Genomic DNA, 7,336 nt, shown 5'->3' with positions numbered 1-7,336 from the left:
GCCGTGTTGGTGGTTTCTCTTCTTCCTGTGGCCGTGGAGGAGCAGCGCTCTCCGGCCCACGAGGAATTAGGAGGCATCTCGGAACGGCGGTCGTTTCTGGAATCCAGATACGGCGTGGCCCACGGGATCCGACGAGGGGACGAAAAGATGAGGAAACCCCGCTTCGCTTGGGCCGTGCGAACGGAAGACATAAGGTGGGCTTTCGCCAGGACATTCTGTTATTTCCGAAAACCCTTTGGGCCTTCAGCAAACCGAGGCTTGGTGCTGGGGCTTCGAGTAGGTCAGATACGGCCCAACCACGCGTACTAACCAGGTCTGCGGGTGACGTTGCGACAGTGTAACCGTAGCTTCATTCCAATACGACGAACGGTCTGTCCCGTTCTCAATGGAAACCCCACGTTCTTTGATTTCCTGCCAGGAATGCACTGCTGGCCTCTGTACTGCCGGAGAAGAAGGGGCCGAGCTGTCCCGTGAAGCCAGCAGAGAAATTTCCAGAGCCAACGTCGCGCCAGTGCTTTACTGTGGGTTACCACAAGTACTACCACTGTACGGCCAAGTATCAACAGCGCCAGCCGCGGCCGTCCTGCGCGTATGGGCGTACGTATGGCCCCCGGCCGTGCTTGAGAGGAGGAGGCCATGCCTTCATGCCAGGCGGCGGGGGTCCGTGGGCGATGGACGGGAGTATGTGACGCGACTCCGCATCGCAGTGGCGGTGCCGAACAATCACAAAAGTTCAGAGACCCGCATGCCGCATCCAACAAAAAGGTTACACCACGAACTGACGTGGGATAGCACCATGATGGACACGAAGGACTGCTGTCTGCTGACAGATAAGGACATGGGTCCTGTTTGGTTCACTGAGCTAGAGCTACTAGAAAACTTTGACCACTAATTACGGTGTCAAACAAAACTATTTTACAAAATCAACTTTAGAACCCCTGCGCTAGGAACCATAAAAAATCTAATGTGTTCTTTGACTGCATGATTAGAGAATATTACTGTAGCATCATTGTAGTCAATCATGAATTAATTACCGTCAGTAGATTCGTCGTGAAAAATTACTCACATTCTTAAAAAAGTTTTACAAATAGACTTCATTTAGTATTTTATGCATGCGAAATTCTTTTTTTGGAGAACGCGTGTGCTAATCACTGACATAACCAAACAAGGCCATGACCCAGCCACAATGGACCTCCCAGTCCCCCCATTCTCTTCAACCTTGTGGTTGATGTCTTTACTAGAATCCTAAATAAAGCTGCCAAAAAAGGATTTATTGAAGGTCTTTTGACAAATGTTTTTGAAGGTGGAATAATTAGTCTCCAATATGTAGATGACACTCTTTTTTTCCTTAAGAAGGAGGTGACTAAAGCTGCACACTTTAAACGGCTCTTAGCATGTTTTGAGAATCTATCAGGAATGAAGGTCAATTACAACAAAAGCGACCTGCTGACTTTAGGCACCTCGGAAGAGGAAGCTAACACATTTGCTAAACTCTTCTGCTGTAATCTTGGCCACTTTCCAATCAAGTATCTTGGAGTTCCTCTCCACTACACTAAGCTGAATAGAGAGGATATACAACCAGTTGTGGATAAGATGATCAAAATAATTGCAGGCTGGAGAGGAAAGCTCATCTCTTCTTCTGCTGGGAAACTAACTCTCCTAAAATCTTGCCTCGGAAGTATTCCCATTTACTTACTTTCAGTGATTAAATTCCATAATGAGCGATTGAGACTATTAACTCCCAAATGGCTAATTTTCTTTGTAATGATGCTGATAACAAAAGTAAATATCATTTGTCCAATTGGCATAGCTTGGCTCAGAAAAAGGAGTTTGGTGGCTGGGGTATTTCAGACCTGAGGGATTTGAACCTCTGCCTCCTAGCTTTCTGGATCAACAGATATCACCTTAGTAATAGTTTGATCTGGAGGAAAATTGTAGATTCTAAGTATAAGACAAATAAACCCAACATTTTTTGTTGCCCTGAAATTGGTGCTTCCCCTTTTTGAAAAGGAGTTTTATGGGCTAGCAAAGCAGCTATGCTTGGGGTTAGATGGAAGATAGGTGATGGCAAATCTATAAGATTTTGGGAAGATCATTGGTTTGGTGACTGCAGCCTTGCTACCCAGTTTTGGGAACTTTATGTTATTTCAAATCAAAAGAATGTTAGCATCGCCGATGTCTGGGATGTGTAACACCCCCAGTATTACTGAGCACTAATTATGAGCTTAGATTCGCTAATTAGGAGTTTAATCTTGTCATTAGCGTTAATCGAGTTCGCGCGGTAAACGTCGATTTAGCCGGGTTCGATCGTGTTTTTGTCTCTAATCCGATCTTCAAATCAACTTGTGCCCAAAAACAAAGTTGTAGATCATCTTGTCCTCTACAACTTCTATTTAGGCCAAATTTCAAGTGCCCATATGAAATTTTGAGTTTTGGACAGTCAAAAACAGCTCAAATACATTTGAAATGGTCACTGTGCCTCCCCTGTTTTGACAGTACCGCGCCGATCTCGACGTCGGCGTCGCCACGCGTCACGCCGGCGAGCCCATCGCCGCTTAAGCGCCCCCGCTGCCGAGTCGGACGCCAAGTCCAGTTTCACCTCCCCCGATCCCCTTTCCTCGCCCGTGCGGAGCACGCAGCGGAGCTGAGCTTGCGCAGAGCTGCCGCCGGTGCCGATTCCGGCCATCCTCGCCACCCCCGCTCGATTCTCCGTGCCCCAAGCCGCACAACCTCGCCCTCCACCTCCTCCGCCCCATTCCGTGCCGTTCGTGCCGTTTCCCCGGCCGAATCGGCCCTGCGCCACCGGCCGCCATTGCCGTCTCCGTCGAAGCTTCGCCCCTTCCGTCGAGCTCCACCTTCCCGCATTCCTCCGCTCAAATCGAACCCCCGGTGAGCTTCCCCGCTCTCTCCTCTACCTTCTCCACCCCTTTTCCCCTTGGTTCTGGCGCTGCCGCCGCCGGAGCATCGCCGCGCCGCCGTGGGCGCTCTGCGCCGCCACGCGCGCACGCCGCGGGCTACCTTGGCGCGAGTTCGCGGGCCACCGCCGCGCGCCTCGAGGCCGCCGAGCTCCCCTCAGCGTCGCGCCGCTCCCTCCCGCAGCTGCCTTGCTCCGCCGTGGCCGGAACGGCCCGGCCACCGCCACCGCCGCAAGCCGTCGCCGCCCCTGGCCTTGCGCGCCGCCACGCTCTGCCTCGTGCCGCCCCCTGCGTGGGCCGCGGGCGCGCTGGCTCCTGCGCGTGGGCTCGCCCGCGCTGCCCCGCTGGCCGGCCGACCCACGGCCGCCGCGCTCGCGCAGGCGCGCCGCCGGCGCGCGCGGCCGAGGCAGGCAGGCAGAACAGAGCCCCCCCCCCTCTCTCTTTATTTCGCTGACGGGTGGGACCCACCGCTCCAATTATTGGTAGTGTTGTTTTTCTTTTTGTTTGATTGAGTGGAAGTTTGGTAATTTGTAGAAAAATACAAAAAAATCATAAAAATACAAACTAAATTTTGTTAGTTTTCTTAAATCAAGATCTTCAGAGGAAAAATATTCTTGTAGGTGAAATGTCACTTTTGCCCCTGCTAAATTTATGGTTTGCGTTTAAGCTAATTCATTTTATATCGGTTGTTTTATTTGTCTAAAAATCCTAAAAAATTTATGGTAACCTACTCTTTGCATGTGTAGTTCACTTAAAAAATTTCAGGTGCATAACCTATGTGCATGTTTGTGGATCTATTGTTGTTTGATTTCTTTTCTAGGGTTAAAATAAATACTTTCGATCGTCAGTAAATGTTGGAAAATTTATGTGGCATGCTTTATCAAAATCATGTTTTCTGATAAATTCTTGTTGCTAGATCATATCTACAAGTCAAGTCCTTGCTTTTAATTTGTTCCTAGCTAGGCTCTTTTCTTTTATAATTGTTATAATTAATTCTTTCATGCATGCATGTGTTTTTGCAACAAAACAAGCCCCTGGATAATTTGATCCATGTTGTTCTAGGGTTGTATTTAATCCTTCGAAGCGAGTTTAGTAACTTTGGCTTGTTAGGAAACACTTCATGCTAAAAGGAATTAGCAACCGAAACCCCATCTCAGCACTACACCATTCCTTTGGACCGTAGTTTTGAGAGTGCAGTTTATCGGTTTTGTCTATAATTCTAGTTGCGGGTACTGCATTGCATTGCATCATTTCATGAGTCTCATGCATGGCATATTTTAATCGTATAGATGCGGAAACCGAAGTCGCATACGAGCTGATTGCCGAGCCGGTCCAGGAGCCTTCCGCAGAAGAACCGCAACCAGGAGAAGTCGTTGATCAAGCTCCCGAAGAAGCCACTAACCCTGCTGACCTGCAAGCCAAGCCACAGAGCATATCCCTTATTTTAAATTACTCCATGTTATATTTAAAATATTGTGCATTTACGTTCAAGGAATTGATTGGAACCATAGATGCATAATCTTGAATACCCAGTGTCTTTACTAGTGCAGTTATCGCTAGCACCGCTATGCTTAAGTAAACTCGGTAGAAGACGGGTGATTTCCTGTCACCCGTAAGATATAGGTTTGATACTTCAGTAAGAAAGTAAGAAATAATACTATGAGAATGGAAATGAATACCGGGCGGAGGGAAAGCTGGACATGACTATGGAATAAAGGAAAGTTGAGTCTCCGCCTGTGTCGATTGAGGACCGTTCCGTTGTTGGCCCTTTGACTGAGGATTGAACAGTATTAACCGCATGCCGGGAGTAGGAGGTAGTCGAAACCGGTAAGCTAATTACCTAAATTGCGTTGGAATCTGAGTCTCGACCTGCGGTGCTGGGTAGGGATGACGGATGGTGAAGTGGCCCACGGGTTCACCGGGTGTTCGCACGTGCGGGGCTCATCATCCGGGTGCTGGCGGGCTTGATTCAGGTTTCTGGGTAATCGTGGGAACAGTTGCTCGGTATGACCCGCCGGGGTCGCACTTGGCGTGTGAGTTAGGTCCACCTTGCAAGGTTAAATCAGATCGATTCGCCGTGACTCGCGGATATGAGAGCCTTGGTCAATGCGTCGCATCGTAGTAAGGATTGAAAGGACAGAAAGAGAAAAGATGGATTTATGTGGATGTTCTTGAAAAGATAATATGATTAACCATGTATGCTCTAGAGAACTAGGCAAACCTAGTTTCTAGCTATCAACACAATTGGAAGTAAAATATTGAAAGTAAGGATCCAGTATTAGTAGCTTTTCAGCAAAATAACTCCAGAGCCAAAGAGCTGTGCATGTCTAGATAATGGGCTAAGTATACCTATAGACGGGTAAGCCTTGCTGAGTATTAGAGTACTCAGGGTTTGGTTGTAACCCTTCTGAGCAGGCTGTATTCCTGAAGACTTCGAGGAAATCGGTGCGTCCTGGATTGGTCAGCCTCTTCCTCCAGGTTGGACGGTCGAGTGGGTTCCGTCTTCTCCGTGAAGTGCAAGCAGGTGAGCCTCACATCAGTGGGCAAGATGTGAAGCTCGTCTTTTGTCATCGACGCTATCTATCGTATGATATTTTTGAAGCTTGTTTCAAACTAGTTGTATTTTTCCGCTGCGTTTGAACTCTGTATGCAATATGTAACCCTGGCTTATAAAACTTTATTGTAAAATAATTTGAAGACTTTTGTTTAACTCTGGTTGTAAGTTAAGTTTGAAAACTTTTGTTGCTTGTAATCACCTGTGCTCGTCTTTTGGCGAGAGTTCCCGTGTAATCGATCCTGGTTATAGCAGGCAGTTTGGGTGTACTGGTGAAGTGCAGTATCGGAGGATTAAGTTAAATGGATAATTAGTGCACTTGATCGGTATTATTTGGACTGTTCTGTGATAGGATGGGAGTGATCTTATGATCACCTTTAGGAGAAGGGTTTCCAACAGACTTATGCTATTCTGGTTGGACCTAGTATCCATTGCTGAATCCATTTCCTTCAGTGAGGATTGTGATTCCATTTGCTGGGCCTTTGATGGCAGCAGCAAGTTCTCTGTACAAAGTATGTACAAAACCATTACTTTTAGAGGGATTCTTCCAGTACATACTCCTGCTGTTTGGCAGCTCTCTGTGCCTCCAAGAATTCATATCTTCCTTTGGCTCTTGTCCCATAATAAAATTCTAACTAGAATTAATTTGGCTAAAAGAAGATATGTTGAGGACTTAAGGTGCCTCTTCTGCAATGAACCTGAAACTACTCATCCCCTCTTCTTTGAATGTATTGTAGACAATATAATGTGGAAACATCTTTCAGACATCTTTGACATTGCTTTGGGCTCTAATTATGAGTCTATAGCTAGATGGTGGTTGAGTAACAACAATCATTGTGTTTTGAATATAAGCTGTGCTGCGCTTATGTGGTGCTTGTGGAAACTTCGTAATGATATTTGTTTTCAGGCAAAAAAAATGGCGCGACGAGAGGATGCTGCTCCACAAGATCTTGGAGACGCTGAGGAACTGGCAAGTGCTGTGCAAGGAGGAACATCTGCCGGGCTTGATGCATGCTCTGGGAGTGCTAGAGTTCAAGCTGCGTCAACCTCTACAACTACTTGGATTCCAGGAGTCGGCATCATCCAATTTGGTGCTATCAGCTGGGAGGGTGTCCAGCCCTGCAACTACGGAATCGATCTCTGAAGATCTTGCCCTTCACTTGTTGAATGTCGAACCTTTTGTAGCTAATCTGTCAGGCGGGCGCGCCTAAAAAAAATACGCTGAACCTACTGTTTGAACACAACATTTTGTGCTTTGTTTCCTTGAAATAAAGCGGGGAAACCTATTATTCTAAAAAAATGGACCTCCCAGTACGGCAGTACACAAGTGCTAGTCCATGTCCGTGCTCAACCTCGCCCCGCGTGCTTGGACCAATGCCGACGTGCTCTCCGTTCTCCGGGACTGTGCGTGCGATCTCGCTCTCGCAACGGCAGCTCAAGATGGGAATGGGTCGACCCGAACCTGGCCTGGGACCTGGCTTCTATGGTCTCAGGGTCAATTTGTGAGGTCATAAGCCGACTCAATCTATTATTTATATATGGTTTTATTGACTTAATGAGTATAATAGATCGACCTATTCAGACATAACATATAATATAAATAAAATTATACATGCATACAACAAATCAATCAGTGTAAATAAGAACAAAGTAGAGAGTAAAATTATAAAAATTAATATAATATCATCTAGTGCTAACTGAAAATTCTACAAACAACAATATTTTCAAAGTCGCGATAATATTATGAACCGATCATACGATGCTGAGTATTAGCTGCATAAAACTAGTAGGTGAATTCTTTAGAACTAGCACTAGCAAGCTAGCTAGGATCGAACAAAGGTGAAATGGGATTAGATCATCAGAATGT

This window comes from Panicum virgatum, chromosome 7K (assembly GCF_016808335.1).
Source record: "Panicum virgatum strain AP13 chromosome 7K, P.virgatum_v5, whole genome shotgun sequence".
In the NCBI taxonomy this organism is placed as follows: domain Eukaryota; kingdom Viridiplantae; phylum Streptophyta; class Magnoliopsida; order Poales; family Poaceae; genus Panicum; species Panicum virgatum.
This window is presented reverse-complemented; position numbering follows the sequence as displayed.